The sequence below is a fragment of the Microtus oregoni genome, unplaced genomic scaffold, assembly GCF_018167655.1.
Source record: "Microtus oregoni isolate MIOR12 unplaced genomic scaffold, Mior012 000030F_ref0000283, whole genome shotgun sequence".
NCBI classification, from domain to species: Eukaryota; Metazoa; Chordata; class Mammalia; order Rodentia; family Cricetidae; genus Microtus; species Microtus oregoni.
The window spans coordinates 2,610,685-2,628,353 of NW_024543089.1; the positions used below are offsets into that span (position 1 = coordinate 2,610,685).

The window sequence follows — 17,669 nt, forward strand, 5'->3', positions numbered from 1 at the left end:
GAGCTCAGCCCCTCCTTGAGAGGTCATGATATTTCTGTGGGATGACAAGGGAAAGGGACTGAGCACAGGCCTGTCTCCCAGCAAGCTTTTTATGAAGGGCTGACATTAACAAAGCTCACACCACTCAAGTGATTTTGTCTCTGCCTGATCTTCCCTGCTGAACACCTTAGAACTCATCAAGTTTCTGAAAGTCATACCCAGTTTCTTAGCATGTTTTTAAAAGTCACGTGGCTGGTGGGCTCTCGGGTCACTCGCCAACCCTCTGCTCTCTCAGATCACTTCCACTTGCCCATGCCACTCTCCTGTCACAGCCCTTCCCACCTGCCACTCACCCGCAGAGCCCAGAGCCTCCACTGTCCACACGCCAGCCACTTGGACGACTGCGGGCGGCGGACTCTTCGCCTATTCGGCCTCAGTCTAAATGCCACAATTCTGTCTAGACTACGCTCTGCCACAATCCAAGAACAGAAGACGGAACTTGGTCTGGCTACAGGTACTCGCTGCTGAACGACTTGACATTTTTAATACAACCCAAACCCAGACCGTGGACACCTTCCGAACGTTCCACCCATGACTGGAAGTGCACTGATCAGACCTCACAGAATGAAGCACTTAGATGACTTTTCCAGAACCACAACAGGCCCAAAGGATCCCAGCTCAGGCCTCTGGGAGCTACGACACGACACAAGCGGCTGAGTCAGAGAAGAGCCACGACTGTAAACACCCTCACTACAGTGATGGCAACAACAAAGCCACCTTGACCTCTGTCCTCCTTACAGCGGGGCAGTGCCCAGGGGTGTCCCGAACTAAGCGGCCAGAAATCCTTTTACCTAACACCTTAACTACGTGGTGACCGTGCATTGCTACTAACATCCACCAGGCACCAGCCAACACTTCTCGAACCTAACAGCAAACGACCACACTCCAGCTGCTCACATCTCTAACTCCCGGGCAGGCACGGGTGTCTCAGTTCCAGCAGAGGTGCCAGCCTTAAACTGCTGACTCATTCCCTCAAGCTGACGAAGGATGAGCAAGCATTTCAGAGCTTCCTGGACTTCAGTTTGGAGATGTTCTGTTCTCTACCCATGATGGATGAGTTACACTTTAATACAGTTGCTGTTTGGCTGCTGTTTTCACTTTCACACCGAGACTAAGACAAAAGGCTAAGATTCATCACTTCTTAATCTTCAGATAATGTACAAACCAGAAAACTCAATCTGAGATGGCCTGAGATGGCAGGGTCAGGTCTGTAAAGCCTCACAGAGCACAGGTTTAGGGTGTGGCTTTATGGGGCCAGGAAGCTGCAAGAGTACAAGGAACAGTTTGCCACAGTCTCAAGACAATGATGTGTGTTAGGTCTCAGTGCAGGGGGTACAGGAAACAAGACTGCCATCTAAACATTCGGACTTCACTGAACAGTGACACAAGTTCTGTCTGTGCACTGAGTACCACAGGAACACAAAGGAAAGAAAGGCCCATTCAAAAATGTGACTTAGGTGCTCAAAATGAGCACGAGGATCCAGGGTAAATAAGGCAGCAATTCAAGATACCCAAAGGTATTGATGGTAAGTATCAAAATAAAAGCTGGCCATTTTTCATTTAATTGTACTATTTAATTAATGAGAAAAAATATGTCAAAAGAGTTTTGTTAATCCTGTGTGTGTGCATGAATATCCATATGTCTAGACAAGTACTGACGAAGGACATCAGAAGGAGGGGGACTTGATTGGGGAAGGGGGAGGGAAACGGGAGGCGGTGGCAGGGAAGAGACAGAAATCTTTAATAAATAAATTAAAAAAATGTTTATCTGATAAAAAGAAAAACACTCATCATGGCTTTTCTTCGTAAATGACACTCTGGATCCGCAGCTGATCCAGTCCCCTGGATGTGTCTTCTCCTTGAAACTTCTGTCTCCCCCATCAGCATCCCCTGCTGTGACTTCATGGCCACCTAACTGAAAGGCAGGGGGTTTGATGGCAAACTCCTGGACCTGGTATCTATCTTGACCCTTGATAAGCTTCTAACTCCCCAAGTTAGTTCCTGAATCCCACACCAAGCTACCCACAATGGGAGTGTCCTGAAATCTGGGAGCTGGCCTTATATCACTCTTTCGAGGAGGTGACAGACAGGCACACTATGGTTTGTACACATTTAGTCCTTTGGCCTTAAGGGCTTTCTTTTATTTTTCTTTAAAATGTTAAAAATTAAGGTGAGGCTGCCCATAGAAAAGAATACTCAAAAACATGTTTTCATTAAGTTTAAAAAAAAAAAAACCCTTAATATCAAAAGCTTGGTGGAAATTTAACCCAGCACTGTCTTCCTGAGACTTGGCTCACAGGCCAGGAAAAAGCCAGAAGGAGGAATAAACCAGTAACCGAGAGCTGCTAGTTCCTTTACCCTCTCGGAGGCTTAAATATCAGTCACCCAGCCCTGACAGCACATCTCTGGGTTAGCTCCCTTAGCCTTAAGGAAAACTAGGGTGGAACTCGCCAGGGATCACGGTAAACTTATTTTTTTTAAGCTCTAAGGAAGAAGAGTAAAGCGAAAGCGCCGACAGCACCACTCAAAGGGGCAAAGTTTCAAAGGCTGGTGCTCAGGAAGACCCGGAGAGCAGGGTTCAAATGCTCTGCAGTTAAAGACGCGGGAACTTCTTAATATTCAAATGTGAAGTCAGCATAGAAAGCAGTAGGCTTCAGCACGTTGGTCCTTGCCCTCTCCGTCCTCCCCCCACACCTCTCCTCCCCCTAGTTCCCCTTCCCTCCCCTGTAGTGTCTTCCTGCCCCCTTCTGCTTTTGCAGCACACGGACTTTCTAAACGCAGAAAACGTCCCTAAGAACCTTGCACTGAGGTGCACCTTGATTCGGGCTGGGTCTCTCTCTTTTCCCAATCTCAACAGTTACAGAGTTAAGTAATGGCCAGTCTGTTTTGTTTTCTTGGTTTTTGTTTTCTTTGGGTTGTTGGGTTTTTGAGACAGGGTCTCTCTATATAGCCCTGACTGACCTGGAACTCACTCTGTAGGCCAGGCTGGCCTTGAACTCAAGACATCTCCTTGCCTCTGCCTCCCAAGTGCTAGGATCACATGTGTGTGCCACCATGCCTGGCCTGTCATACATTTACTGGATTAAATGTTGTATATGAAACTGTGAAACCGAGTTGGGCTTAAAGGCTAGGAGCTGGAGAGTTAGGGAGCTGGAGAGAGAGTTAAGTCTCCCACTGGGACATCAGCAACAGAAGGTTTCTCATATCCCAAATCTGCAGATTCAACTTTGCCTGTTCAGGGTCTTAAGTTCAGAAAAGCCTGGAAGACAGTTCAGGAACAATACGAAAGAAAACAACAAACTAAAAAAACAGAGGTACAAGCTGCAGAACTGAAAACCAAAGACACCCCATCACTTTACCTGCTGCGTTCTTCCCTCAGAGAACTTGGGAAACAATCGGGTCTTTTGTTTGCCCAGTGCACTGGCCAACTACTTAAAGTTTTACAAGGACTGTTGCATCTTTTATGAAAATACGCACAAGCCGCTAGAACTGGTCCACACCAACAAAGTATCCTTCCTGAATCCAGACTTTTCATCAGCCATCAGTCACTGTTATCAACCGTGGCCTTCACATTATGCACGATGAGCTGCCTGTATTTGAGCTATACACTTCAATGGGCTTTTATTTTGCTACGATGTGTTTGTTAAGACACATCTCATTACATAACCCAGGCTAGCCTCGGCACTCCAAGTTTCAAGAGGCTTTGAAAACTATATATACACGAGGCTTTGAAAACTATATACACGAGACCAGCAAAGAGGCGTCTGGATTTCTGTGGCCCCACAGAATCCACATGGCTCTCCCAGTCATCTCCTCAATGCGCTTGGCTATGCAAAGCCGCTGACCTGGGGTCTGTCACCATCACTGTACAGTAACACAAGGCTCCCTTTCGACATGCAAATGGATTCTGTCCTGTGATCTTTTTCCACACACACTGATGCTAAGAACATCTGATGTTTCTTTCTGCTGCTGCTGTTGGCAAATACTCCATTATGCAAATGTGTTACAATTTGTTCACCCACTTAACTGGTGACAGAGACAGATAAGTGACTGGTCTCAGCTGGGGATGATACTAAACTTTTAATAAAACAGCGTGTGCCTAGACACACACTCGCTCCGCATTCCCAGGGCATGGCCTAGGAAGACAAGAGCTGAGTGACAGGGAGGAGGATGCTCCTTAGCAATCACACAATAGTTCCCTGATGGACTAATGTGTTACCAGCAGTGTGCGTCGGTTCCAGTGGCTCTACACCAGCACTCACCCTTGGCGGTGCCATCCTCTGAATCTTCGCTATGGTTGTGTTCAGAGTATTTCACTGCGGTTTTTATTTGTGTTCCTGGTGGCTAGGTACCCTTGCATGTGTTTGTGTTGGCCATTTTTTATCTTCTTGCATGAAATAGGTTTAATTCTTCCTAGACTTTTTTATTATGTTTTAGAGTCATATGAGCTAGTAGAATTATGATTAGGGTTGCAATAAAACTATTTATTTAGAGAGAACAGCTAACAAATTGAGCTCTCCAGCTCATCAGTAGGGCTTCCCTCTCCATGTTCCAAGGACTTCTTTAATGTCTCTTAATGTTATAATGATGATATCTGGAGCAAAGGAGGTTTGTGCATCTTCTGCTAAATTTATTCCTATGCATTTTGTGATTTCTGTAGCACTGTAAATAGATTTGAGCTCTTATACTTTATTTTCTAGGTTTACTATGTAATTGCAAATGTATTTCTGGGATATGAACCAAAATTCAACAACCTGAGCTAATTCATTAATTCTGGCAGCCTCTTTGTAATTCTTTACTGGTTTTTCTGTGCACAATCACACTATCTGAACACAAGTGATTTCACTTCTTCCCCTTGCTTATGCCTCCTCCTTTTGTTCCTCATGGCAGTGACCACGAGTGGTGACAGGGATGTCCTGACTCGCTCATTTATTAGGAAGTGTGCCCCGCCCACCTCCAATGAAGTAGCTATAGATTTCTTTTTTAGATGAACAGCAAGTAATGGACAGAAAATGACCACCCCAGTTAACTTAAGCCTCCCATAAAAAGTTCAAGGGGGGGGCTGAAAATCTCCCAAATTGTGAAATTCTGGGTCACTCTGCCTCCCCAAAGCCTGTATCATGCCTAAGTACACACTTCAGACATCCCAAGATCCACAACCAGATGTCACTAAAGCGAAGGCAAGAGACTTCCTAGAATGGAGCAAGGACTCTATCAGAGTCTCAGATGTGGGGCGGCGGCCACTCAAGGGACAAAGTGGCACTTGGTGTCTTCCCAGCCAGCTGAGCACGTTACTTCCTGTCTCTTTCTCTTAGAATCAGAAGTTATTTTCTCAGGAAAAAGAGATGGTATACATAATATGTTTAGGATAATACCTGACGTATGATTTGATTTTTATGCTATGAATGTGTGCTGTTGTTCTTTAATGCTCAGGTTGACACCAAGACAATGAGAAAAGAAATGCATTACCACATAGTTTAGTTCACACCCAATACAACGCAGTTAAAATCATATAAGCACTGTTAACCGGTTCTCATAGAATGGCATTAGTTCACACCCAATACAACGCAGTTAAAATCATATAAGCACTGTTAACTGGTTCTCATAGAATAGCATCATGCTAGAGGACAGAATGAAAATATTACCAGCCTTGACAAAAACTGCTGGAGAGGGGACAGAATCCAAGAGCGCAGAAAGAGTGGTAGTATTTCTATGTGACTATAACGCAATGTTCAGCTTAAATTAATGAGAACAAGAAAACAATAAAAAAGAGAAAACATTCAGAGTTGAGTGGGACAAGCTTTCAATAGCAGAAACAAAACTAACAAGATTAGGAGGGGGAGGGGACACAGGAAATGAACAAAGTGTCAGGTTGGCACATAAACATCTTTCAGACACAGAAGTGGTCACCAAAGAGTTCAACACCAGACATGAACAGATACTACATCTCAGCAGAATTACAACAGAGAACCAGGCTGTTCCCTCTAACTTTTTAATACTTTAAACAACATTGTATCGATTTCACTAAAAACAAACTTGAAAGGTTTTCACAGAAATAGTAGCAAAACCCAGTTGGGTTCAGTTAAACAGAAATTGCTGGTAAATTGGCTGTAAGAACAGATAAAATGTCTAAAGATTTTTCAAATAGGAAAGGTGTCTTAAAGAGAAATCAATCTTAAACAATGAATTTAGATTCTAACAAAAGAGGAGTAAGGGAAAGTGACAAGATACAGCAAAGGGATGAATGGGAGGATCCTCTTGAAATTTCTTGACGCCCCCCCCATTGCCTTTGTGACAGCTAACATGGTCAACCTGGCAAGATCTGGAATCACCCGAGGCAAGCCTCTTCACTCCTGGGAGGGCTCTTCTCAATCAGACGGCCTACAATGGGACTATCCATTGGTGTAGAAGGTCCTTCTGTCTCTGTGTTGCTTTCATTGGTTAATAAAGAAACTGCCTTGGCCTGTTAATAGGGCAGAACAGAGCTGGGAGGAAGAAGCCATGGAGGCCCTGGAGACAGATACTGGGAATTTTACCTGGTAAGCCACAGCCATGTGACAATATACAGATTAATAGAAATGGGTTAAATTAATATAAGAGTCAGCCAATTAGAGGTTCGAGCTAATGGGCCAAGTGGTACGTTAATGAATACAATTTCTGTGTGGTTATTTCGAGGCTAAGCTAGTAGGGTGGCCAGGACGAACAAACGGGCCCTCCTTCTACACTCCATCTCAGCAGGGACAGCACCATGCAACAGCAGCCGAATCTAAGGAGGCCCAACGGGAATGGCTTTCCGCTCTTTGCCTGCTTTCGTGTCTTACTAGTTGCTGCTGCCACCGTCGCCGTCTCTCTGCTGCAGCCATCCCATAAAGATATCAGAACTCAGATTTTCAGCCTTCCCACAAGGAATGAAAACCAGTGGCTCTCAAGGAATCCCCCAGGCCTTCGGCAAAAGATGGGGACTGCTGAGGCGTCTGGCCTGGTGTACTGAGCAGCTCTGGTTCTCACTTGGAGTGCAAAGGTCACTGTGGGGCCACCCAGGTGATATCACGTAAGCCAATCTAACTAACCCACTTTTAATATACAGCAGTTCTAGTGGCTGTTCCTCCGGGGAACCTTGGCTAATACACACTTGGGGTTCTCTACTTTTCTTCCCCAGGAAGAGCAATCCACACTCACACTGTCTCTACTTCCCTCTCTGTGCAATCTCATGCCAGTCTGCCAAGGGCAAATTATCAGTTTTTGTGCACAGCTACCTCAGCAATACTCCACCTTTTCTAGCTTCTCCCTACAGTCCTTAGGCTTCCAGGACCCCACAGTTCATGGACTTCCAACCAGCCTCTCGGGCACATTGCTGCCAGTTTTCTTTGGGTATCTCTGTTGATGACTAGTATTAATTATCAACTTGACAGACTCTAGAATCATCTGGTGGGGGGCAGGGTCAGACTCTGGGCATGCCTCTGAGGGTGTGTCCCGAATGATGTGGGAAGACCTATCATTACTGCAAACAGGACCATTCCCTGGGCTCCCTGGGCGGAGGATCCAGTGTGGGGAAACTGAGCTAGCGCTCTGGGCGCATTCATCTCTGTTTCCTAACTGTGGATGTGATGTAACTAGCGCTTAACCTCGACGTCCCAGGCAGAATGTGGGGGTATTTTATATATGCTATAACAAATAAAGCTTGCCTGAAGATCAGAGTGCAGTACTAAGCCATTAGTTAGCCATAGAGGTTAGGCAGTGGTGGCACACATCTTTAATCCCAGCACTGGGGAGACAGAAGCAGACAGATCTCTGTGAGTTCAAAAAAACCCTGGGCTACACAAGATTGAATCTGTTTAAAAGACAAACGGAGCTCACACAAAGGTGATCCCAGAATTTGGGATGACACACCTTTAATCCCAGCGCTAGGTAGGTGGAGACAGGAGTGGGCGGGTGAAGAGAGGACTATAAGAGGGGAGGGGTCAGGCACTCAGATATAGTCTGAGGATGCAGTCTGAGATGCAGTCTGAGGATTTATAGAAATAGATGCAGTCTGAGATGCAGTCTGAGATGCAGTCTGAGGATTTATAGATATGGATGCAGTCTGAGATGCAGTCTGAGGATTTATAGATATGGTTGCAGTCTGAGATGCAGTCTGAGGATGCAGTCTGAGGATGCAGTCTGGGATGCAGTCTGAGGATTTATAGATATGGATGCAGTCTGGGGACTCATAGGGACAGAATCGCCCCTTTGGTCTGAGCACTGGCAGAGGAAAGAACTCTAGAAACTGGCCGCCCTGCTTCTCTGACCCTTGAGCTTTCACCCACGACAGCTGACTCCGAGCTTTTCTTATCAAGACCAGTTAGAATCCCCGCTATGGACCGGTGGACCTGAACTGCGGTCCAGGACAAACCCTTTCTCCCGCTAGCTGATTGTCAGAGTGTTTTATCACGGCGACAGGAAAAAAATTAAGACAGTCCGCCTCTCCCCCAGCTCTAGAGGGCCAGGCTGAGTCCTCACACCTCAGCCGGTCTCCCCACCACATTCAAGGGCTTATCTAAGGCCACAGCAGGAACATAAACTCAACATCACACCAGACTTCAGTCTTCAACTTCAGATACATGTGCCCAGATGTATACTCAAATTATTATATGCATGCCAAACAGGCGTGGCAAATTTAGCTTGTGCAGTAATACGGGTGCCATCCGTCACCACACTCATTAGGTGAGTATTTTTCTTTTACTTCCTTCAGTTTTGGCATTCAAATTCTCTGCTAGAAACACATATTACTCTATAAATATGAGGCAGTTACTACAAGCATAAAAGTAGGCCTTAGTTTAAAATGCTGCTCACATTTATTTTAAATGTGGATTAGATTGAAGGACAAGTAACATTTCCGTCTTCACAATGGGATTTTCTGTTCTCACCAACAAAGATGCAATCAACACTGGAAAATCCACCACTGACTTTAAGACACAGAAATCCACGGCTATGGCCTCACAGTGACTACCAAAATAAATAGTTTCATTTTAGTGTGTGGCTGGGGGAGGGGGCCTAGGGCGGAGCCCATGCTAAGTGCTCGCTCTGCAAGTATGAGGACCAGAGTTTGGATCCCTGGGCAACATAGTAGCAGCTCACACTCCAGTGCTCAGCACTGGCATGGTGAGGGGAGCACGGGAGGCAAAGACATCACTGGACTGTACTGACCAACCAGCCAGCCCAATCAACAAGGTCCAGATTCAGTGAGAGACCTTTTAACACAAGAGAAAACAAAAGCCAAAGGGGTGGGAGTAACAGAGGAAGACATCTAGCTGCCACATACGCAGAGGCATTCCCTATTAAAGCCAATCAGAGGTTCCGTTCATTTCCCTTGACACTGACATCTCCATGTCAACACTGGCTTGGAGGGCTACTGACATAGAGAGAAAGGAGCAGCATCCCATGGTGGTGGGGGGGGGGGGTGCGGGGTATCTGTCTCCTTGCATCCTTGCAGAAAACTTAGTCACTGAGATAAATACGCTTGTGGCAGCTATCTTGCCACCCAAAGGGAACAGACGCTGTTGGTATCTCCAACCTTGATCCCCAAGCTAAACTTCAACTTGCCAACGCAAGCAGTATCCTCCACCCAACCACATCGTCATCTTAGCGCTCCCAAGGCTCTTCTGACTTCCCCGAATGGAGGCTTCTCTAATCTATGATCGCCTGGCATATCTCACTGCAACTGGCCATCCTTCTATAAAGTTCTGCCAAACCTAAAGAGGCTCCAGGTATAGAAAGCCATAAGTTTACATTGCATGCAAACCCAGTATCTGGCAAGCTCCGATGTCACAAACTTTGAGGTAAATTTAGCAAGCCACCCTACTATCTACCCAGACTTATCAGATGTGCCTGTGAGTGTGTGAAGAGTCGCAGCATGCAAGAGGAGACAAAAAACAAAGCTTCATTAAACCCAAACATGCATCACCCCCACCCTGACCATCACCAGGGAGAGCAGCTGCACTGAACAGCAGAGGACTTTGGGGAGAGGAGAGCTCCTATGTGAGCTCTTCAGCCAAAACAGCTCCTCATGTCAGCCCATTGTCGGGAATGGTGCCCTAAATGCCAGAAGCCTGAACCCAGCTAGAGCAGGGATGAAAGTCCTCAGACACAAAACACGCCTCACAGAAACTCAAAGACCTGGAGCTTGATCAGCACTTGGGGAGTCCTTTACCACAAAGACATAAAACTGAGTATCGATACTCGGCAGTGGCCACAGACTCAGCATCAACTGGAATTTCCTTTGGTTTCTCTCCATGGCAGCTACAACTGAAGGAGTGTCAGCAAGGATGACTCCTTGGCAGGGTGGCAGGCTTTCCACCATTAAAAGTCTTGCTAACCAGACACACCTATGACCCTCTCCTGGAGGCTGTCCTGCCTGGTAACAAAGACTTTTATAGAATGAAGAAACTATTCTTAAGAGAGACATAAACTAGTTTGCTGAATCTTCTCATTTAAAGGACGGCTCGTACACAGTGACAAACGGTGTGCTGTGCCGAAAAAGACACCTCAGGAAACTACAGGACATAAACATCAGTACCTTGGAAGTGACACCTGAGCCGATGCACAATAACAGCTTCTCATTTCAAAACCAGGAGCTAAACACAAAATATACACTAATATAATTACTGTTCTCACCTAAAACCACTTACTCTGGAATTCCAACCTAATAAATGTATTAAAAATGTTAACAAATGTTTATAGCTAAGTATTTTATATTCAACTCTCTGAGCAGGTTGAGCTGACTGGTAAAAGATGCAGGCATCCTCAGCAGAGGGAGAAGACATTGCACACAGGAAGACACCAGCAAGAGGGGAAGTCGGTGGGTGGGTAGGTGGTCTCCCTACTTCTTCAGGTGGACACTGAAGACTTTGCCTCCTCAGGCAAGAGCGCCTTCCTAGGGCACCCGGGAGGTAGACAGACAATTACCCAGATTGATGGAGAGGAGTGAAGGGGGGCAGAGACCTCACTCTCTAATCTCCAGCCTAGGAAATGGCCAGCCGCTGACATCCAAGCTATAAAAGGACAACCATCAAAACAGGCTCTTCTCTAGAGAACTTCTGAGCAGAATTCAAGCTCACAGAAGAATGAGAACACAAGGGAGCACCTGCCCAATGTCACTGACCCCACCTAAAAAATGGCCAAAAGTAGTAGAGCTTTTTTGGGAAGGGGGGCTGCTTTCTTTGTTTTTGTTTTTCAGTAAAATAACTTTATCAGATAGTTTGGTGGTTTGAATAAGAATTGACCCCTATAGGCTCACAGATTTGGAGGCTTGTTCATTAGGGAGTGGCATTACTTGAGAGGGATTAGGAGGTCTGGCCTTGTTGGAGTAGGTGTGGCCTTGTGGGAGGAGGTGTGGTCATGTGGGAGGAGGTGTGTCACTGTGGGTGGGCTTTAGGGTTTCAAAAGCCCAAGCCAATCCCAAAATCTCTCTCTTCCTGCTGTCTGCAGATTCAGATGTACAACTGTCGGCTACTACTTCTCAAGCACCATGTCTGCCTATGTGCCGCCATGCTCTCTGCCCCGATGAAAACACGCTAGACCTCTGAAACTGTAAGCCAGCCCCAAATCAATGCTATCTTTTATAGGAGCTGCTGCGGTCATGGTGTCTCGGCACAGCAATTAAACACTGACCACGGCAGACAGAAAACAGGAATAATTTCTTTTACAAAACTATTCTTTAAAACAAAGAATATCCTAGGGCTTTTAAGAAAATGCATTTAAACGTCCTTTTAACAGAATATAATTTGTACACAACTTTAGCGCATTACGAACATTTTCAATCTCTCCCTACACTGAGAAGAGAGCCTGCGGCTGGTCTGCTTCAGGGCAGTCTACGGTGTCCTGACAGCAGTGGACTGCTGGGCAGCCCCTGTTGCTTTGCTCCCCAGGTTTGCCTTGGCGCTGGTTTAATACTGGACAAATGCACCCAAAACTCTGCGGTTCTGAGTGGAACTAATAAAGATCTGAGGAGGGATGAGTTGAAAGGAAGTGTGAGGGATAGAAGATGGTTAACAACTCCACAATCCAAATTATATTTGCTCACTCTACGGCAACTGCAGGTAATAAAATTAATCCCAAGGTTAGCTTCCTTTGTATCTCAAGAAGCAGATTAGAACAAGGACTCAATTGCAGCTACCTCCTCAGTAATCACAATGCCTGACAGCAGAAACTCCAAATCTAAGTGTCTCAACTTAATACACAGCCAACAAGGACACACAACACCCTCTCCGTCAAGCTGCTGAAACATTGCCAAGTTTCAAAGCCCACGGAACCAGAACTAGCCCATATTGGATAACTCCGAGGCAGTCAGCAGACCTCCTGGTGAGCCAACACAGCCAAGGCACACTGAAAGGCAGCTGTTCACCAGCAGAAAACTCACACCGGGAGAAAGCAAATCCAAGTGTTTGACGCAGCTTCCTAACTATCACAGGTACAACGACAGCTAAAAACACGCCAAACCCACTGTCTCTGGGTCCCTACCACGAATAACTTCTCTCCAGGCTTGTTGTCTAAAGAAAATGCAGGGCTTACAAGCTGCGACCGGAAGGTAAATGTACATGTTACACGTGCTCCCCATAGACTGGATAGAGGCCAGGAAACAGAACTGAGAGGCCAGTTCCAGTCCAGCACTAATAAGCAGAGAGGGAATGGCCAGGCTGCTACATCTGATGGGTCAGAGCATCCTCAGCTAGGATGCCAAGGAGGAGCCAGACAGAGAATTCTAAGTCCTTTTCATTTCTTCACAAACCAGTGACATTTAACTGGCTTGACAGCTTAGAGTGCTCCAGAGCTCTGCCAAGGCTGAGAGCCCAGAAGCACCAACCTGAAAGCTGCTACCGACTTACCGCTAGTGTTCTCTTGAGCTGTATGTCTAGTAGTGATACCTACCAGATGGTATGCAGCCAGCTCACCGTGGTGGTGGCTGCAACTTCAGCTCCCAGAAGCCACCAAATGAGGCCATGTAAGTCAGAGTACAACCTGCCTCATTCTGGACACCAGAAAATAGGACCTACCAATTTATGGTATGTCCTGACGACTTGGTTGACAGTGACACACAAGATCCTCAAAGCAATCAATGATGGACTACCACGATCATCACCACCACCACCATCACCACCACCACCACTTTTCAGAAACACAAGTAAGTTAAAAAGCTAGCTAGCCTCAAGGCCTAAAAGATGACAACTTAGCCAGACCTGATCTTTAGCAGTACAGGTCTACATCTCCCACCCAGAGTGTATGGCTTCTCTGTCAACTGCACAGGTACCCCAGCTTCAGATCTGTTAATGCCATACTAAGGCAGAAGCCGGGGGGTGGGGGGCAGGGTGATGCGAAGTAGTAATCTGTCTGCTGTTTTGAAATGTTTACCTTCTGCAAAGGGCCTGGATTTAGCAAACAGCAGTCAGATTACCCAAACTTTGGACAAGCTGAGTCTCTCACTTGGCATATCTTTCTAAAATCAGAAGCATGTCATAAATCATCCATCCCACCACCTAAAACAATCCCTTCATTTTGCTGACTCTTCAAGAGATACAGGGGTCAGTGATCGAGCAAGTGTCCCATTAACAGAAAGCTAAAAAACTGAAGGGGTTGGTTGTTTAAAATTTCATGCTGTGAAGATTTCTCTGCCATCTGGGTGGTTTCAACAAGTTTTGTAACCATTGTTGTGAGAGTTACCGGCACAGGAGAGAGGTACAAATGCACAGGCCTTGAGGTGGAACTCGATGGTAAATAGTAGCCACACCTCGTGGGCCAGTGAGTCGGTTCAGTGGGTAAGGACACCTGCTGCCAGGCCTCAGGACTAGAGTTTGATGCCCAGAGCCACATAGTGGAGGGAGAGAACCTATTCCTACAGGTTGTCCTCAGACCTACATGGTACCCGAGTGCCCACACACATCAACAGAGAGAAAAGAATAAATGAAAACAAAAAAAGTAAAACAAAAATTAGTAACCACTCCTAAGAGGCTGACACTTTAAGAAATAGAATGCCACCTCCCAAGGGATTATCTAAATGCACAGTTTTAATAATTCCCACAAGACTATAAAAAGGGGTGAAACCTATAGGTTCTCAAAGGGTAAGAGAACACTATAATTTTAAAGACTTTATTCTAAATATTATACTCAGTGTGTAAATTATCAAGCAGTATTCCTGCTGTCCTTCTGCTCTGCAGATCAAAGCATCCACCTGCCCACTAGTCTCACCTCCAAGTTCAATAACATGGTAATTAATCTAACTGTACCATTTCTTATTGCTACCACTAACTTCAACAATGTAGCAAGAAATTACCATCCTCTATTCTTCCTCCTCCTTGGTTTTTCAAGACAGGGTTTCACTGTGCAGCTTTGGAGCCTGTTCTGGAACTAGCTCTGTAGCCCAAGCTGGCCTCAAACTCAGAGATCCACCTGCCTCTGCCTCCTGGGAGCTGGGATTAAAGGTGTGCACCACCACCACCTGGCCCATCTTCTAGTCTTTCCAATGTAAAAACTACATATGAAGTGAAAATTAAATACTAAGAATATTTTTAAATCTCTCGGGAAGAGACTGGAAATTAAAAACAAAACAAAAACAACCCTGTTGCAGTTTCGGAGTAACAATGGTAAGTGAATTTTGTATTCCTCAAAAGAAAACAGGATGAAGCGCATTACTTAATACACAAGCAATAATGTCACTCTGCTTCTTTAACTTTTTGTCTTTTATTTTTAAAAGCAAAATTTGGGTATTTTCATCTCAGAAAAATAATTTTGAACAGTACCTAAAAGCTCCTAATTCCTAAAAGATACATGATTGATAATCCCTAAATTCCTAAAGCAACAAAGTAACTGCTTTCCTGCAACAAATGCTTTAAAGGAACTGACCATCAGTAATAAAGAATTCATCATCACTCTTGGAACCCATGCAATGGTTGATGGATAAAGGCACTTGCCACCAAGCTAGATGACCTGAGTTCAAGTCCCAGAAAGCACATGATGGAAGGAGAGAACCACACTGCAAGCCGTCCTCTGACCACTACACAAATAAATGCAGAAAACAAAAAATAAATCAATAAATGTAAAGAAAATTTACACACACACACACACACAAAAAAAAAAAAAAAAACTTCATTCTTTCGGTCAAAGGGGAGAAGCCAGCTCTCCCCCGCCTCACACGCGTTTCCATCTCTAAACTTTGCACTGAGGAGTGACTGGTATGTGTAAGTACTCATTTTTCAAGCAAAGGCAATCACACCCAATCCATAAAAATCACAAGAGTAAGACAGACACATGCTGTCTTCCCATAGACCCCTCTTTCTAGGCTTGACCCAAGAAAACCTTGCTGACTCTCTCCTTTATCAACTCTCTGACCCTAGAAACTAGCTATGCAGGAAAACCTAAAAGCCCTGAAAGGAAATCCCCTTAGTGACCTCATCAAAAACAAACTTTTATAAAGAATAACTTAAGCATGTATTCATCACTCAGCATCAACACTAAAAGCGAAACGATTCATTTAGGGCACCAAGAGAAGGAAACGCTTCGTTCCAACACTGTTGAATGCCTCACTTCTATCTGAAATTTCTCCAGCACAAATTGATTATCCGGCAGTAGGCCACGAGGCTGCTGTTTAAACACCACCTCGGTGTTATACTTGGCCACGTCCTAAGCGTGCTCTCCACGTCACTCACTGATTACCTGTATCAAAACACACAGCCCGCAGCTGGGCCCCCTCCGGCCTCCTGAAGCAACCTCTCGTGTGTGCTGCTCGGCCTTTTATAGTGGAGGCATGTGATGTGCGTATCTGCACCAGCTGTTCCTAATTACCTCTCAGACTGGGGGGAATGACTCAGCAACACAAACTCTTTTAAAGAGTCACCCTACCTTGTTATCCAACCAACGGAGCGAACAAAGGGAAGCCACTTGACAGATCCATCGGTTAAACAACAATACAAGAGGCGATCCTCCTCCAAAGCCAACGAACTCCAAGATGACTCACAGGAGTCTTTTTCCCCCTACACTACCTTACGACGTCTAAAGCCAGAAGTGGCAAGCGCCTTCAAGCCCAGCCCAGAGCCTGAACCACTACCACAAGAGTAGGAAGAATAGGCCAACCCATACCTCTTCCCATTTCTCTGAACGTGTGTAGCACTCAAAGGCTCAGCCACTAACAAATCTAGAGTGTCCATCCTTAAATCTTTCCAAACTGCCTTCCACGCAAACCCAGTGGGCTGAAAGGAGCGCTGAAATACCTAAACAAAGACCCAGCAGGGGCAGCCTCCATAGCGAGCAGTCACAACTCTATACAATTCTCCAAAAAAAGAGCAGCATCCTGCAAAAACAGTCTTTGTTCTTCCAAGCCTGTCGCTGGAGCTGGATTTTTCCCACACACGTTCTTTCAGAATTACTACAGCGTCTGCCCTGATTCAACCCCATGCTGAACGTAAAGAGCTCACTACATAAAAGCCATCGGCGCAATTCCACTAAATGACACCAAAGTGCCGGAGAAGAACGAGAACGCGTTGGCCCGGGCGCTACCGGACACGAACACAAAGCGGGTGTCGTTATCATCGAGACCCACTCTGCCCAGACAGTGTGAGTCTAAATTACAAACGTGCGTAAAGCTGCAACAAAGGGAAGCCCGGACCGCCGGGAGGTCCTGGCGTCCCGGCTGGCTCGGCCTTGCCCCGGCACGCAGGCAGATCGGGACGCGGCCCGCGGAGCTAGGTGCAGGGCGGCGCCGGCTCGGCCTGCCCGAGAGTCGGAGCAGCGCGTAAACAGCGCGCAGCCCGCCGCCCCTTCCAGGCCCGCGCAACCGCCCGCCGCGAGCCCGGATGACCCCCGGGAAGGACGGAAGGACGACAGCCCCGCACCGCCCGAGCCACTCACCGGAGCCGAGGCGCGGCGCGGCCCGACTGCAAGCTGCAAGCGGCGGTCAGGTGACTCACTCCCTCGGCGCTGCCGGCCGCCCGCCCGTCCCCTCCCCTGCGCTCCGCTCCACTCCGCCACGGCCGCCAGCGCCTCCCGGCGCTAAAGCCCCGCCCCGCCCCAGGCCCCGCCCCGTGGCTGGAGCCTGGCCAAACTCCAGGCCACGCCCGCGTTGGAGCCACGCCCCGTTCCAGGCCACGCCCTCTACTGGTAGGACCCAACCCCGTCCCGCCTGGAGAGCGGTACCCTGTGTATTCTGGTGGAGCTTGGAACTGAGAGCCCGGGGTCCAAACCCGTCTTCCTACCTCTACCTTCGGTGGCAGAGTGACAAACCACCGAGGACCACCTCCTTCTCACCTGCTGATGCCTCCATACACCCAAGGGTCGTTGCATTGCTCAGGACAGCCCCCCAACCCTCGCCCCCAGCAAGTCAGATAAGGATCTTCTGTCCCACGCCCCTCACCCCTCACCCCCGCCGCCCCAAACCATAGAAGCTCGGTTCAGCCATGCTCCTGGGCTGCTTTCCCGAGGGGGCGGGAGAGCCTGGTGTTTGAACTTGCCGAAAGGGATGTGTCAAGAACGTCCATCTGGAGCTGAACAGGACTTTTAGGAGCAGGTTTGAGAGAAAGAGGCTGTCCCGCCCCTCGCCGCCATCCCCCCCCCCCCACCACCACCACCACCATGGTCACTTACTTCCCTTCAAGTTGTTTGTGTCA

General features: G+C 47.0%; 1 protein-coding gene across 1 annotated transcript in view; it reads right to left on the minus strand.

Moving 5' to 3' along the window:
• Bach1 (BTB domain and CNC homolog 1) overlaps positions 1-17,044 on the minus strand; it is a 38,532-nt gene extending 21,488 nt beyond the window's left edge. Inside the window, exon 1 of the mRNA XM_041678557.1 lies at positions 16,915-17,044. The gene's annotated coding sequence lies outside the window, so the exon portion shown is untranslated. The remainder of the gene's footprint in view (positions 1-16,914) is intronic.
• Positions 17,045-17,669: the final 625 nt, after the last annotated feature.